General features: G+C 46.6%; 1 long non-coding RNA gene and 3 other non-coding genes across 4 annotated transcripts; 2 read left to right on the top strand and 2 right to left on the bottom strand.

Moving 5' to 3' along the window:
• Window positions 1-1,289: 1,289 nt before the first annotated feature.
• Window positions 1,290-1,361, top strand: trnaa-cgc (transfer RNA alanine (anticodon CGC)). The gene has a single exon. It is a non-coding gene; the product is annotated as a tRNA-Ala (tRNA).
• Window positions 1,362-3,537: 2,176 nt separating this feature from the next.
• On the bottom strand, window positions 3,538-3,610 carry trnak-uuu (transfer RNA lysine (anticodon UUU)). The gene has a single exon. It is a non-coding gene; the product is annotated as a tRNA-Lys (tRNA).
• Window positions 3,611-5,355: 1,745 nt separating this feature from the next.
• On the top strand, window positions 5,356-5,427 carry trnaa-agc (transfer RNA alanine (anticodon AGC)). The gene has a single exon. It is a non-coding gene; the product is annotated as a tRNA-Ala (tRNA).
• Window positions 5,428-13,262: 7,835 nt separating this feature from the next.
• On the bottom strand, window positions 13,263-14,601 carry LOC115384165 (uncharacterized). Its single transcript, XR_003930828.1, has 3 exons — window positions 14,556-14,601; window positions 14,104-14,277; window positions 13,263-13,801 (listed from the first exon to the last, which is right to left on the bottom strand). It is a non-coding gene; the product is annotated as an uncharacterized LOC115384165 (long non-coding RNA).
• Window positions 14,602-17,182: the final 2,581 nt, after the last annotated feature.

Below are 17,182 nucleotides of genomic sequence, written 5' to 3'. Positions count from 1 at the left end.
TGAGTCCAGCAACGAGTAGGCGCGAAACTCACCACACTTTTGTCCATGTGAGGCTCCCGTAACGCACGATTCCAACTGTTATTCTGAGCGCGCACATCGCACATGCTTCCTTCTGAAAGTCGGCGGTTTGTATGGCCTGCAGAAAAATCCTGTACAACAGAACAACCGTTCTGTCTGCGTTCTGTCTACAGAACGGAATCACCGCAGCAGTCTGCCTCTGCAGTCCAGTGAAGGAGGTTGCCAGATCTGTCGATCGAGATCGAAAAAATCTGAAACTCATAGAAAGCAGCCCAAACCTCCTTCTCGGTTGAAAATGCACGTTAAACTGTATTTTTATGATAAAAAAAAAACACGTCGTAAACACAATCATTTAAATCAACCCGTCCAACATGTTCAAAAAAGAAGCTTGCTTTGGCGGAAACTCCACCCAATCTGGCAACACCAAGCCGCTCCGGCCAGAGCTGTTTTGTTTTGAGAACAGCATGACGTGCGCCGTGGTTTGGAAAGGGAGATCCCGATTGAATGCGCTGACTTGTAAACAGGGTAACTCTCTGTCTGTTACAGCATGTAAACGGGGTTTTCCTAATGTTTCAGAAACCCAGATATTGACCTGAACCCGAATTTTAGCTGCATGTAAACGGAGTCAAGGAGACTGTTAAACTTCATATTCCAGCTTCAGACACATTAAAGCTCGTGTCCGGAGTTTTGAAAGAGAGAGGGTTTTTTTTAATCCAACGTCTCAGGTTCCGCCCTCCCTCTGCTTTCATGAGCAACCAAGTCACGCCCCTTTAATTGTGCACGCACGTTGTCTGTCGGGTGAAAATGAGAGCCTCCGAGTCCTACAGCATCCTGCATGTTTAGCTGTTTATGGTGGATGTTCAGCAGACCATGGATAGATCCGAGGTAAGCGGGGCGGTGTTCCTATCGTCCTATCATTGTGAAGCAGAATTCACCAAGCGTTGGATTGTTCACCCACTAATAGGGAACGCGAGCTGGGTTTAGACCGTCGTGAGACAGATTAGTTTTACCCTACTGATGATGTCTTGTTGCAATAGTAATCCTTCTCTGCGGACGGAAGAAGGTGTTTTCTGTTCAAACCCCCATGAACAGAAAACACCTGACCTGGACCAGTGATGGATCCACTTCCATCAATACTGACCTCCAGCAAGCAGCCACACTCCACAGTCCAGACTGTCCTGCTGAGAGAGGAACAGGCTTCTCAGGAGTTTTCCTCCTGGACTCACTGAGCTGATTCACTTCAGTCAGAATCAGAGGATGTGGTGGAAACAGGGGATGTAGCTCAGTGGTAGAGTGCCTGCTTCGCATGTAGGAGGTCCTGGGTTCAATCCCCAGCATCTCCAGGCTTTATGTCAAACGTCAGTATCATCAAGCTCATGAACAGAGGCTGAGTGTTAAAATCCATCTCTAAACAAAGAGCTCTGAACGTCTCAGAGGATCCTTCCAGCCAAATAGAACATAGAACTGCTGCCAGCGAAACTGTTGGGGAAATCCTTCTGTTGTTGCCATAAAGAATTTCTGAAAAAAAATCATATTTCCCTCAACAAGTCAATGTAGAAGTTGTTGAAGTCCCTTCTCCTTGTCTTCTCTGCCATGATTGAGAGTAAAACTCCAGCGATCAGCAGCTTATTGAGATCAGAATCTTCCTGAGGTACTTTGACCATTCCTGGTAGAAAGTGTGTGTGTGGAGGGTGATATGAGGTGAATCCACCTGCACAGCCTTCCAGCTGGACTGGATTTATAAAGGGAAAGAGCTGCATGGTTTATAAATCAGATGCTGTTTCTGCTGGTAGACTTTTAGTGTGGATCCTCCACAGTGTGTGATCAACGAGGCCCCTGGCCTGCAGAGTCCAACATCTGGTTCTTCCTCCTCTGAGTGAGCAGCATGGAGCCGGAGCTCCTTCAGCAGCTGTGTCACGTTGGTAAAGCCAGGTGTGGCTTCGTTCAGCAGTCTGAACCTGTGCTGACGCTACGGGGTTTCCCTCCACGTCACTGGGGGCCGGTCGCTCCTCCACCAACCAGATCATCACTCTGAATCTGAGGAGGGTTTCCAAACTCGTTACTCTCATTTTTAACTGGAATATATCAAACTAATCACATTATTTCCCTCTGATGGGCAGGCATCTTCTGGATGAAACCTGAAAACCATTAGAAGGAGAGATCAAAGACAACTGAAGGGCTCGTCCGGGAATTGAACCCGGGACCTCTCACACCCTAAGTGAGAATCATACTCCGAGACCAAAGAGCCACCACGTAGCTTGTCATCATAAACCAGGCAGGTGCTGAAGACTCCTGACAGCCTGGACAGTCTTCAGGTCGCTGCCTGAGTGTGTTTCCTCAGCTGGTCCTCGCTGAGCGTCCTCAGGTCCTCCTTTGTCCTCTCTCTGTCACGTCCAATCAGGAGGGAGGCTTTCCTTCAGCTTTTCTCTCATTGTGCTCAGTTCTGTCAAACATCTGGTCTCTGGGCCAAACCAGGGACTCCAGAGGCTCCAGTCCGGCCGGTGAGATGACTGTGCAGAGAGTTGAGTCGTTGTTGCATTTTCAGCTGCAGCAGGATTGAAAGAGACGTTTCACTGGACGCTGCTCCAGGATACAAAGTTTAAAACTGACATGATGTTGAAGCTGAACTGATTTTGAGTACTTTTTGATTTGGAGTTTACCCTGCAGAGGCTTCAAGAGAAAACACTAAACTTTCACTGTGTTTTGGTGTCTGTTTACACCACAACAGTGTAGCCACTGAAAACACTACTTTTTATAAACTGCTCCCAAGGTGGAACATTTCCAGAGCTCTCAGGCTCCGTCTCCTTGTTGACAGTGGAAATGCTGCTGCTGGTCATGAACATGAGATCAGACAAACCTCCAACACAAAGTCATTCTTCTGAAATTTGACTGAAAGGGATCAACATTGATAACCAAAGCTGAAAACCATTAGTTGGAGAAAACATTGATAACTGAAGGGCTTATCCGGGAATTGAACCCAGGACCTCTCACATCTAAGTGAGAATCGTACTCCAAGAGTCTCGGACCAATGAGCCCACATGCTCCTGAATTAAAAAGACTCAAATGATTGTCATGAATCAGTCAAGTGATCAAGACTCCTGACAACATCCTGGCTCAAGGAAATGAAAACATCAGTCCTTAATGACTTGAATGATGGTCAGTTTGACCTCAACCACTTCAAAAAGTCCTCCTGGACATAAATGAGCCCTAAGTGAGTCCAACGGCATGCTGGGAGAGCTGGAGAAGCCACAGTCCTGGGGACAGAGTTCCAGCAGGAGACCAGTTCACCTTCACTCAGCCACGTCTCTGTCAGGAACATCACATCCTGCTCATGGGAGTGAAAGAGTCACAGAGGAAGACTCGCTCCATGTCAACAGAACGTCAGAGAGTTCTCAAACTTGACAACATCAAGATGAAGCACAGCATTACACCAGGACATGACTTCCAGCCACAGATACCTGAAGCACTGTGACCCTCTGCTATGAGGATTCAGACCCAATTAGGGATCTACCCTTACAGCACCTGGACAGGGACTTGAACCCTGGACCCTCAGATTAAAAGTCTGATGCTCTACCATCTGAGCTACCCAGGCCTTAAAAAGGATCTTTTGTGTCTGTATATCACTCACTTATGAGTGAGACAGAGCAGACAGCTTTCCTGTCCTCCATGGCTGAGAAAGTGGAGCCTTGTCTGACTGACTTAGTTTTTTGATCAGAAATGTTTCAGGTTTCTGCCATAAGTTTAATAAAATGATGTACAAGAAGCACTGTCATGGAAAAAAAAAACTCAGCTTTTATTTACATCGAACAACAAACAGTGGCACGTCCAGAATGATTCACACAAGTTGATTCTTCAGCACCGTGGACGGCTCTATCAGTCATTTTCCACTGGTTCCTTCTCAGTCTTCCTCCACTCGGTTCTCTTTGTTCGGCCTTGGCCCCGGTCGCTTTCCATCATACAGAGTACCGACTTGGTGTGGGTGGAGTCGTCATAGCGACGTGACACAATGGACATATGGAGACATACTGCAGACAATCAGCCCTGAACATGAATAATATCTGTGTTATGACATGGTCTGTCTTCAGTTAGGGTCAAACACCAATGTAAGAAAAAGACAATGATGATGCTGATTTGTTGACATGATGGCAGTTTTGAACTTTGGGCTTCAGCAGTAAACCACTTGTTAGAGTCACTTGCTGTATGTAGCAAACTTCTCTTTCTTTCTTTCAAAGCTGCAGGACTCCAGATGTTAGATGAACCTGCTTCAGTACAGCAGATTATGAAAGTCAGTATAAATCATTTAACTCCCATCAATCTCCTGCCAAACTTTTAGAAAACTGCATTTCATTTTATTTCATGAGCTCCAATTTTACTATGGTCAAAATGAATGTGACCACAAGAGGGCGTTGCTGACATGTGGAGCAGTGGCAGCAGATGATCCAGACTGCTTCATTTTAATCTCATGTAAAATAGAGCAACTCCTGGAAACACTGTTTGAGGAAGTGACTTGAGGAGCAGCATCAGTTTCTTCCTCATTTAATCATCTCTGTGCAGCTCCAGAAGGATTTTTACAGATGTTACAGATGTTTGTGATTCTCAGTGGACCACACTGGCTGGAAGAGGTGTCTCAATGTTGATATTATTAGAATTTCAAAATCATACATCTGATCCTAAATGCAATTATGTTCATATTGAACTTTAATGATGTTTTTTTTTTTTTTTTTTTCCAAATCAATCCCTCTGGACCTGGAAGGGATTCTCCTGTAACTCCAAATGGGTGCATTCGGTCAGGGCATCTGGCTGTTACTTGAAAGGATGGTGGTTCAAGTCCACCCGGGGAGGGTAGAGATCCTCCTTCTTGGAGCAATCAGTGTTTAACATCCACTTACTTTTCGTGGTGATGAAGTTTACCAACATGGCGTCACGTGAAACTCTGCTCTGGGATGCAAGAAGCAATGGCCGACAACAACAAAGAGAACTCCCTGCTGTGAGATCTCTTCAATTCTCCTTGTTTGTCTCTCAGACATAATTTATTGTTTTATTTTTATTTTGTTTTTAAATGAGGTATTTTTCTGTGGAAAGAGCTTTTAGAGTTTTCTCATTACAGTTCTCAGTAACAACAGTCCAGCTTGGTGGTCTGTCCATACGAATGTCCAATCCTCCCATTGTTAACAGTGAACCCAGAGCCTTCCACCAATACACACCAACAGCAACCAGACACACAACATAATCACAGCTTTGACAGTGAATGGTGAAGATCTGCTTCTCAGGGGTTTTCTCGCTCACTTTATGAGCTGATTCAGTTAAAGAAGAAATCCAGCACCAAAAAAAGAAACAGGGGAAGTAGCTCAGTGGTAGAGCACATGCTTAGCATGTATGAGGTCCTGGGATCAATCCCCAGCATCTCCAAGCTTTATGTCAGTGTGTGACTGTAAAACATCAGCAGAGGAACTCACTCCAGCTCAGCATCAACTCTTCCAGCTCTCCACTGACAGTCATTCAGCAGCAGAGCTCTGGAGAAGATCAGTCTTCATTCTGGTTCTCAGGAAGCATGAACCCAGGTCAACAATGACTTCAGACCAGTGGCTCTCACCTCTCATCTTCTCAAACCTCTGGAGAAACTGTTAATTCAGGAGCTTCATATGGAGCTGGAGCCACATCTGGATCAACATCAGTTCACATACAAAAGGAACCGGAGGACGAGTGAAGCTGTTTTAACTCTAATGCAGCTGTTTTAAAACAGCTGGAAAGTCCCTCTGCATACGCCACATTAGTCTTTATTGATCTGCAGAGGACGGCTTTGCTGACTGGAGTGATGCTCACCAGCTGCAGATCAACAGAGGAGAAGCAGTGGAGATGCTGGAGGAGTCCAGGACAACGGGAGACCACAGCTCTGTGGACGGACATGGGGACAACACTGTCCACACACTGGGGGACAGTCCACCCACAGCCTTCAGTCTGGACACTGGGGGACAGTCCACCCACAGCCTTCAGTCTGGACACTGGGGGACAGTCCACCCACAGCCTTCAGTCTGGACACTGGGGGACAGTCCACCCACAGCCTTCAGTCTGGACACTGGGGGACAGTCCACCCACAGCCGGTCTTCACCCAGCAGCAAATTGTTAATGATCTCTGGAGCTCTGCAGATACAGAGGCCTGGAAAATGACACAGGTTTAGTGATGTTGGCTAAAAACTTCCTCATCACAATGTAAAGACTCCTGAGGACACTTTAAAACAGCTCCAAAAGAGGACTGGAGCGGGACTTTAAAGAGCTTTCAGGCCTCGGCTTCATTCATTTTCTTTAAAGAGGATATTTCTGTCTGGGCTGAACTCGCCATTAGATCAGGCAGTTGTAAAGTTTCTTCTTCCCCCAACCTCTCAGTATGAACAGTGACCAGGTGGGGGCAGCATGACGCTGATCCAGTGTCCAGCCTGCCGGAAGTCAGTAGAAGAAGAAGCTGCAGCTGCAGTTGATGCCAGTCCTGGTCTGACACGTGCTGGTCCAACAAGGATCCAGACTCAGTAAAGGTCCAACTCTTTAAACTTTGTGTTCAGTGCGGTTAAAGTGAGTTTTCCAGGAAGCTCCGGATTGATTCCTGTCGGTTTTTAACATCTGCTTTTAGCAGCAGCAGAGACGCTACAGGAAGTGGGGCACCAGTTAACACGGAGACCAGTTAATCCGAAACACCCGCAAGCAGCGTCCTGCTGCCAGAGGAAGAAAGTGAAGCTCTTGGATTGGAGGAGAAAATAAGTCCTGATAAGGTGGAAATATTGCTGGAAGCTGCTGGAGAAGCTGAACCACAGCCACGGAGCTGCAGCTCCTTCAAAGCCACGTTTCTGGAGGATTTCCGGTGAGCTAGCTGCATGCTAACAGCTAATTAGCACGTGTTGACCTTGAGAATGAAAGCAGTGACCTGGTGAAGCTGTTTCCAGCCTTAAATCAGGCTGCAGGGAGTTTAAAGTGAAGCAGTGTTGTATATTTAGTGTGTTGATGCTGCTGCTGGCCTCAGTAAACTGCTTTATCAGGATCTACAGACTAGATTCAGTCAGGATGAAGAGAAATGTGAAGAAATGCTGTTAAAATATGAAATGGTTTGATATGAGCTTCATATGTTGGTGCTGAGAGAAATGTGAGAGTGAATCAGTAGATGTGGAGCAGGGAGTGAATCTTGTTGAGACTGTTCCTCCAGTCAGTCCTGCTCTTCATCATCATCCTCCTCTCCTCAGGCCCTGGATCTCCACTGCCTCCATCCTGGTCTTCATGTCCTCCAGCCCCTTGGTCTCCTCCGTCCTGCTGGGATCCAGGGTGCTGGTAGGAACTTGATGCTCTCACCAACTGTTCAGATCAGCCTCCTCAATAGAAAGAGCGTCCAGGAGGAAGCAGGGAGTCTCTACCTCAGGGGTGGGGAACCCTGGTCCTGGAGGGCCGCAAACCTGCATGTTTTCCATGTCTCCCTGCTTCAACACAGCTGATTGCAATGAGGCTCGTTATCTGGCTTTCTGCTGGACTTGGCCATGAATCTTGATTCGATTCAGGTGTGTTGAAGCAGGGAGACATGGAAAACATGCAGGTTTGCAGCCCTCCAGGACCAGGGTTCCCCACCCCTGCCCTACCTGGTTCCTGTCTTCTTCTGATCAGCAGCTCTCATTCTGTCTGGAGGATCAGGTTTGGTTCCTCTGTCCATATCAGAGCTCTGTGGGTTTTGTAGAGTTGAGAGTGAATCCAGCCCCGGCTGAGCTTCTCGTGCTTCTAGAGGAAAGCAGCAGCTTTGTTCAGGGCCAGAGTCCTGGTGGAAATGAAGTCTGGCTGCTCAGCTGCTGTGAAGTCAAAGCTTTGATGAGCTTTCAGTCATACAGAACAATTCCCATCCTGGAAAACCAAACTCAAAGAGCTTCAAGTCCTCTCTCCATCAATGAAAGCAGGATTTTAGTGGAAACCTTCACTCATGTTTTAGTGTGTCAAACAGAAGAGTGTTGAGAGAAGTGAACGGAGATCCCTCCTCACCCTGTTCTTCCAGATGCAGTTCACTCATCCTGCATCAGAGCTACTAGATCCAGGAGCCTCTTCTTCTGGAGAAACTTTTGATTTAGTTCTCAGTCAAAACAAAGTGAGACATTTCAGCTGAGAACAAGTTGAACAAAGGTAAATCCTTCAGCAGATCCTTTGCAGGTGATGATCAGCAGCTCTTTGGCTTTTACTCTACAGCTGTCTTGTAGTTTTCTTCTCTGAAAGGTTTTTCTTTCAAAAAGCAGCTGATCAACATGTTGAGGAGACAAAACTCTGCTCTGAAGGCACAGTGTCTCCTGGTGCTGAATCCAGGCTCAGAGGGTCCACTGGGACCAGGTTTAGCCAGGAGGGAGACTCCAGCAGCCTCCCTCCAGGACCAGAGATGCTGAGCTGACAGACTTGGCAGCCTCAGTGTGGGCCAGCTCTCTGGAGGTCTGGACAGTCCGGCTGGGTCCACAGTGAAGGAGGCACCAGAGATCCTCAAGGGCCGGAGACTTTTAGAAAGCAGGGCATCATCTGACATGACAGAGAACACAATATTTTAATACTTCAGAGGGAAATGTCTTGTTTGTTCACTCCTAACACTGATCAGCTGATTGTTAATGAACTCATTCACTGCTCTCTAACAGTGAATCAAACACAATCCATGTTTGAAGAACAGAGTTCTTCATTTGCCAGTCGTTGTCAATATGATGGCAGGTCACAGTTCCAGAGGCTTCTGCTGTACAGGACGTCCCTCTGTCTGCAGGACACATGAAGCAGCAGAGAAAACCATCTCATAAACAATACATACAAAATACATGTCTTATTGTCGCTGTTGTCGGGAGGCAGTGATAAGTCCAGATGCACGTGTAGCAGCCAGGGCTGCCTTAACCAAGGTGTAGGCCCCTGGACTAACTGAGGCTTGGAGGCCCCGCCACCCCCCCACTCAGCCGCCCTTCCAAAGAAAAAAAAAACAGACACCAAAACATGTACATGTACAAAAACTTTAAATGCTGAACAGCCAATTTCTCATGAGAACTCAGAAGTAGGAAGTCACAGTTTCAGCACCATGAAGAAAAAGAAGAAGAGCCCTCAGTTCCAGCATGAAGGAGGGAGGAGATCAAATTTTCCTTAAAAAAACAAAACAGTTAGGATAGGTTGCATCAGCTGATAACTATCACACAATAAACTGCTGTATGTTACCTTAGAAAGGCCTTCTTCTGGCCTTTTTAGTTGAGAAGTCTTCTATGATGTCCTTAAAATCCAGGCCTGGAAGAATGTCATTCTGGACTGACATCAAGGAAAGATGGCCGAGTCTCTCTTGGTGCATGGATGATCTCAGGCGGGATTTCACCATTGAGAGCTTGGAAAATGAGCGCTCCCCTGCAGCACTGGTCACAGGCAGAGTGAGATATAAACCAAGGGCGACATCCACATCAGGGAGTACTGTCTGGAGTCGTCTCGTCCTCATGTCTTTCAGAAGGTCCGAGGCTGATGTGCTGCTGTCTGAGAGTGTTTGCACAAACTGTTGAAAATGTGCCACTTCATCAACAAAGTCTTCTGACAGATCAGTTTTCTACTTCTTGTAAAGACTGGTAGCTGCTGTGTTGAGGTTTTCAGAGGAAATTGGTTTCAGATGATTCAGGAATCCAAAGGTTTCACACAGGCCTTTGTAAGATTCATATCTCTGATCCAGTTCGGACACAAGACGGTCAATAATGGAGACGGAAACAGAGTTTCCACTGTTTCCACCCACTAGATTCAGTGTCTGCGCTGCACATGGCCCCCACTCAGCAAGAGGGGGGATTTCCCTCAAGCGTGCTTGCTCGCCTTTGTAGATGCCAGACATGTTGCTTGCGTTGTCAGAGCATTGTCCTCTACAGTTACTGATGTGAATTCCCGTCTCCTCCAAAACGCTTGTCAAACACTGGAAAAGGTTTTCACCGGTGTGACTCAATGTCGGCAAAAACTTTACAAATCGCTCCTCAGCAGCTCCGTCTGGTGACACATATCTCAATATGCTGGTCAGTGTGTGAAACATCAGGGGTGGAGTCAACACTAATGGAACAATATTTTGCCATTTTGACTTTTCCAATAATCTCAGTGAGAACTTGTTTTCCCATTAGTTCAATCAATTCTTCTCAAATGTTTAAAGAGAGATAAGAGGGAGTTCCTCCTCCTGCATCGCCATACTTGTCAATATGGGACTTCAAAAAGGGATCAAACTCGCTGATGAGCTCCATACAACCCAAATAGTTCCCATTGTTTGCTTCCCCAAGTCTGTGGCTGCTCCCTCTGAAAGCCAGTCCTCGCTCAGACACAAACTTGACAACCAACACAACTCTTTGAAGCACATCAGTCCAGTCCTGGCATTCCTGATGAAACTGCCTCTTCAGCTCTGAATCCACCACTCCGTGTTCAGCTGATGGATTAATATAAGCAGTCATGGCCGATCTGTGCATTTCACTGTTTTCATGCTCGCTGATTCTCATCTTTGCTTGTTGCCAGTCTGAAAATCCTGGACTTGAAAAGGAAGACCTGCCTCTGTTTTGCCCCCCAAATAGTTTGCCTGCAAAGCAAAATATATTTCCACTTTGTGGAGAGCAGCACAACCGTTCTCTAAGTACATTTTCCCCGTTGACAAGTTTCCGCTGGAAAAACGCTTCATTAAAAAAACGCTTCTGTTGTTTCTGCTGGCGAGCTGAAGCCGACAGATCACCGTCCTTATTTTGGCGTCGTGCTGGTCCTATTTCAGCCCAATACGCTCGTACCTTTTCATCTGCTATGGTGTGTTGTCCCCATGGAGCCGGGTCTGTGTTGTAGGGATCATCCAGCGGCGGCGGCGGCTGCGGGTCCCCTCCGGATGCAGCAGAAGGAGCGCTTCCAATGGCGGCAGCGCCGATGCCTTCTCCTCTCTCTTCACCTGACTTGCTCCAGCTGGTAAAAAGCTGAGGCTGCCGGGCTGGGACTGAGAGGTGGGCGGTATTGAAGCGTCCTCCCGCAGGTTGTCCTCTGCACCCCCCCCCTCGGCGTCGCTGTCAACTTTGTCCGCGGCGTCAGCAGCTGAAGCCGCCGCGGAGGCCAGGGCCTGTTCGGCGATGCTTTGCGCGGCTTCACTTTCCACGTCTCCGCCTTCCTGTTCATCAGTTTTCTTCTTAAAAAATCCCGTGAGCTTTGGTATTGTGGTCAATAATCGTTTGTCATGAATCTCTTTCTCCTTTTGGGCTTTTCTCTTCTGTGCTCCGCTCTCCAACTTTTTCTTTGCTGACACTGTCGTCTCCAGATCGGCGCCGTTCAGTTTAACCATCGACATACACAGCAACAACACGTGGGCCTGAATCCTTGGATTGTGATTGGCTCCAATCGACTGACTGACAGAAAAACAAACAAACTGCAGATGTAGGAATAAGATCCAGGCGGTATTCTCTGCATGACTGATGAGCCTTTTGGTCAACAGGTCGGCCCCTGAGTGCGGGGGCGTGGTTTGATATATGACTGACAGAAACTTTAACAAGTCAAAGAATAACATGAAACTAAGGTGAATTCTGATTGGCCCTTTATCCGACTTGCCGTCACGGCTGGCTACGGGCGCGCCGTGCTGGAAAAAGCAATGTTTGGTGATTGACAGCGACGTCCACAAAGAGCCTTTTTCAGACATTATATTTGGCCCCTCTGATTGGCCCCTGACAGACCGAGGCCCCTGGACTTCAGTCCCTCCTCGTCCAGTGGTCAAGGCGGCCCTGCGGACCAGTATTAGTAATGTGTCACTGCTTTTTCTTTTCTTTCATTTTATTGATTTTTAAGGAGTTTAGTTTTTGATGTTTTTGTTTTGTGTTCATGGAGTTTGTATTTGTTATTAAAAAAGTTTAAATGTCATCCCTGCCAGATGTGTCTCTCCTTTGAACCTTTCCAGTTGTGAGACTTCATTGGAACTCGTGTGTGTTTCTTTGTTTGGAGCAGTCAGGTGACAAAGCATGTTGACGTGCCACACTCAGTGTTGACAGGCGTGCTCCCGGCCGGTCTGGAGGAAGCCGCCACAGGACAGGAACACGCGGTCCAGCAGGGCAGAGGTGAAAGGTCAAGCCCCCCTACCAGAGAATGTCTCCACAGCGGGCGGTGCACGGCACATGGGACATGTTTTCTCCATATAATCTTCAGGTGTGATGTGGTGGTCGTTGGTGCAGCAGCTGCAGGTGTGCTTGTCGTTGCTGTTGTTGGTGTTGTGTGTTTGTGAGAACGTGCACAGTGGCAGAGCGCAGCGTCCCAGTCACTGCACATCCAGATTCCTCAACTCTCCTCCTCACTGGACCACACTGTGTCATCATGGAGGACACAACCAATGTGAAAGCCAGAACACAACATGCAGCGTTCAGATGTGGGAAGAACGCAAAAGACTGCGGAATGCCGAACTTCTCCCGGAGGACACCCTGTGACGGTCGTCTGGCTCTTCTGAAGAAGCCTTGACAAAAGGGAGAAAACCGTGTGTTTGACTACCAACTAAAAAATGTGCATGTTCAGAGGAACACCAGAATTCCCTTCTTCATCCTTCTTCAGGGACTGCCTTACAAACGTTTCCTCTTCAGTTGTGACAGTGTTACTGTTACAACAACACACCCATCCACAGCTTCAGCAGCACCTTCGTCTTTCTAATTTTTGTATTTATTCATTTATTTCATGGTTTATGTGTTTTGTTTTTTTCCCTGATGCCTGAAAGTTCCGTTTGGGGGGATGACGGGGCGCACGCACCGATCCCGAGACTCTGAAGATGGAGGAAGACGGGAGAAGAAATGATGATGAGCAGCACAGAAACATGGAAGGGACAAGTCCTCAGTCAGACTGACCGGGAACTTGTTGCTGTTTTTGGTGCCTGGTTATCTTGTTTCTCTGCTTGTACTGGGTTTTTTTTTTCAGTTGAGGTGAAATGTTGGACTCTGCAGGCCGGGGACCTCGTTGATCACACACTGTGGAGGATCCACACTGAGGCCCAGTCCCATTTCTCTTTCCAGCCCTCCCCCTTGGCCCTCCTCCTTTGAAACAGAGTTCTGAGGGGTCGGGCCCAAAGTAAACCCCCCCGAATTGGGACACCCCTTGGAAAATGGCGTACGTCGTCCCTCAGGAATATTCTGACCTCAATAAGCTTCAGAGAAGATGAGAAGAAAACAGAAGAAACAAGAAACCAGCTTCACTAAATATTGATCAAAATAGAGTTTTTAAGAACAAAGAGGACAAATGAATTTGGACTGTTTCAAAGATTGTGTCTAAGATCTGTGTCTTAGTAGTTTGATCATTTTTACTGAGCTGCTAAACAATTAGAAATCATTGAAAGTTGAGGATTGACTTTAAAATGTGATTGAGAGGAATGAAAAACTTCACCAAGCAGAGAATTACATGACTGAACAATTCATCATTTTTCTTCTGCAGTCAGTCCAAAAGTTCTCCTGTTTTCTGTCACATGACTCAGAAATGAAGAGATTTAGTCTGGAATCACTTTGAAAATCAAACAGATTGTATCTGAGAGCATGAGAAGAACATCTGGACAGTTGTTTCTACAGCAGTCTCACAGAAGCAGCAGATGTTGTTGATCTGAAAAGGTTTTCTGAGTGGTTCTTTGGATAAATCTCCTTCAGGATGGTGAAATGAGGGAGAGCAGCAGGGCTGAACGCTGAAGATCTACTGATGCTCCATGGTTCCATGCTGGACTCTCACAGCTCTTCACACTGCACCACTGACACTCAGCAGCTCTTCTGCTGCTTCCTCTGTCATTCAGTCCCACAAGATGTTCATCTCCCAGCTGCAGAGAGATGAGAGGTGGTGGTCAGAGTGTGTGAAGCAGTGAGGACTTCAGTCCTGTTCAGAGCAGCAGTCAGCAGCTCAGAGCTCATGAAGGACCACCACTGTCAGACCAACACAACAAGCCTGTGGCTCCTCTGATTGGCTGACTGTGTGTCCTCTGCTGTCCAATCCTGAAGCTGCTCAGCGTTCTCCTCTCACAGCCTCACTGAGAGTCAAACACTGGATCTTTGTTCTCACACTGACTGTGTTTAGTCCAAACCTGCTGAAAGCAGCATGGACTCACTCCAACCATCTACTGACCTCAGAGTCTGCAGGCTGCAGTCTGGACTCTGCTGGAGAGCAACCAGCTGCTGCACATCTGGAGCCTGCAGGTAGTTGAACTTCAGGTCCAGCTCCTTCAGGTGGGAGGGGTTGGACTTCAGAGCTGAGGCCAGAGAAGAACAGCTGATCTCTGACAAACTGCAGTCCTCCAACCTGAATAAAGAGAGAAAGCAGCAGAATCAATGAGGAGGAACCAATCAGATGTATTGATGGAGAAATGAGCAGCTCCACATTACTGAGTCCTGATCAATGAGCTGTTCTGTTGTTGTGGATCTTCATCACACACAACATTCACACTCCTCCTCATGTCCACACACAGCAGTCAGCTGCTGCTGAGCTCAGTCCACTCTCTCACTGCAGGATCAGAGTCTCAGATCACAGCTGCTGACAAACATTTCTCCTTCTACAACAGGAACAGACAGTCAACTGACCTCAGAGTCTGCAGACCACAGAGTGGACTCTGCAGAAAACCACACAGCTGAGAAACTGCTGAATCCTGCAGAGGGTTCCTGCTCAGGTCCAGATGTTCCAGATGTTTCTGGAGGGAGGGGTTGGACTTCAGAGCTGAGGCCACAGAAGAACAGCTGATCTCTGACAAACTGCAGCTCCTCAACCTGAATAAAGAGAGAAAGAAGTGAGATTAGAGGACAGAGTTTGCACACACACACACACACACACACACACACACACACACACACACGTTTGTACTTACATCATTGTGAAGACACTCATTGACATAATGCATTTCCTAGCCCCTACCCTAACCCTAACCATAAAAAATGAATGCCTAACCCTAACCTATGTTGTATAGTGCTGTATAGTGAGTTATAAAGCATTGTGATCATTTCTGAGTGTTTATAACTACTTATAATGTGTTACACCGGGTGCTTAAAGCAAAGTGTTACTGAAACTTTTCCCAATCAAAACTAAGAATTTGTTTATCCTGATCTAAACTATTCAATCTGGAACAAAAAATACAAAGAATGACAATACATATTTGGTGAGTTGAAAAAAAACTAAAAAAAAAATATATATATATATATATATATATGTATATATTTGATCAGACTGTTACTTACAACTGATTTCTCTGCTGCTCCACTCTGGAATCAAAAGCAAAAAAAGAAGAAAAAAAAAGAAATAAAACAACACATTAATAAGCTGAATGATGGAATATCTCCTCACACTATCCTGGTGTTAATGTGCTCATCTGTCTTAAGTTTCCAGCTTGTTTCGCAGACTGTAAGACATGAATGTGTGAAATGTGGAGAGTGAATTATAATACATTTATCTCAAACTATCCTCCCTCTTCCTATACCGTCAATTTAAATTTTCTGACTGAGCCTCACAGTCTGTGCTCCATCGCTGGTCGTGGCTGAAGAGGAGATGCAGATATAAATGAATGAACTGATGGAATGAGCATTCTCACCTGTTGTGTTTTTGATTAATCTTCTCTGGTTCCTGAACTGCTTTCCTTCCTGCTCATGAGGAGTTTCCTTCCTTCTTCGGTAACTGTTCATAGAGGAAATGAATGAAAACATGAGGATCCCTGAGAGTGGTGTCAGGATGGAGGAGATGCAGATGGGGTTGGGTTTGGGGTCTGAATGGAGGCTGAACAGCATCTCCTCCTCCTGGACCCGCCGGCCTGCTCTGTGACTGTCATGTTCTTTCTCCTCCGCTGCTTTCAGCTCCGTCCGTCCGGCTCTACTGGGGAAGAAGCTGACAGCGCTGCAGGTGGATTCCCCCCTCGTGTCCTGGATTGAGGACTACCTGACTGGCAGACCACAGTTTGTAGTCCTGCAGCACCGGGGCTCCACAGGGGACTGTCCTCTCTCCCTTCCTCTTCAGCCTCCACACCAGGGGTCGGCAGCTTCCTCTGGCCTCTCCACAACCTGCTGCTCAGTGGCAGGAGGACATTCAGGACCAGACTGATCTCAAAAAAATGCTCCAGAGAGCTTCACAGGAAGTGGTTCCTGCCTGTGGCCATCAGACTGTAGAACTCCTCACTCTCATGTAGGAAGCAATAACTACTGATGTGCAATAATCCAGTGTAATAACAACATCCATGTGCAATCCTAAAATGCCAAATTTTATTCTTTTAGAAACAGAGCAATGCACGTTGAGATTTATATTTTATTGTTTACATAATGTTTTATGTTTGTACTTATATTTAACTGATTGATATTTTGTGTTGTCCCACTTTCCTTAGACCTTTGAATGGGAGCATCTGTGACTAAAAGAAATTTTCCTTTGGGGATCAATAAAGTATTTCTGATTTATGATGACAAGAGATCAGGAAAAAATTCATCCTGCAGTGTGTTTCAGCATTAAGCTGTGTGCTTTTGGATCCTCCAGCTGTATAAAAGTTTTACTTATTGATCCAGCCTGATTGGAATTTACTGACTGAAATACTGTTTGAGAACATAAAGAATGAAGAAACACAAACATGTTTAGGTGTTGTGAACGTCAGTTTTCAGCCTGCAGAAGATACAAAGAGATAAATCAGACTGCTTTAATCTGAGAGGATATCTCTAATTCTGTCATGGAAACACAACCACATCCTGACGTGACAGCAGCCTCCTATCAGATCTGATTATACAAGTCCCTTTCTCAGGAAATGACTTCTTGCTCAACATGGTTACAAAAGTGTCGCAACCTGGACAAATATCCAGAGACAGAGATAATCAGACTCAGAGAGACGTGGTCTACCTGGAACATGGAGCTGAAGCTGCTGCTGCTGCTGCTGTGGAGCTCAGGTAGGACTCTGCTGCTCACTGCTGCTTCTCTCTCTGCTGGGAGTTTCACTGCTCCACGCGCTGGAAAGAAGTCATTAGTGTGGTCCTGAAAGCTGCTTCAGGGATCCTCCTGATGGCTCTTTTCTGGAGTGAGCACAGCGGTGGTAGTGAGGATTTGGAGCTGCTGCTCCAAACTTCCAGGCAGTCATTCCAGTACGACAGTATCAGTGATCAATATAGAATCTGGAGAGCTTTGCTGTTTAGGAAGGATTCTGCTTTGCTGAGGACTGAAAGACTTGTGGATGTTTAGGATTCAGCATGTT

This window comes from Salarias fasciatus, assembly GCF_902148845.1.
Source record: "Salarias fasciatus chromosome 23 unlocalized genomic scaffold, fSalaFa1.1 super_scaffold_20, whole genome shotgun sequence".
Lineage (NCBI taxonomy): Eukaryota > Metazoa > Chordata > Actinopteri > Blenniiformes > Blenniidae > Salarias > Salarias fasciatus.
This window is presented reverse-complemented; position numbering and strand designations above follow the sequence as displayed.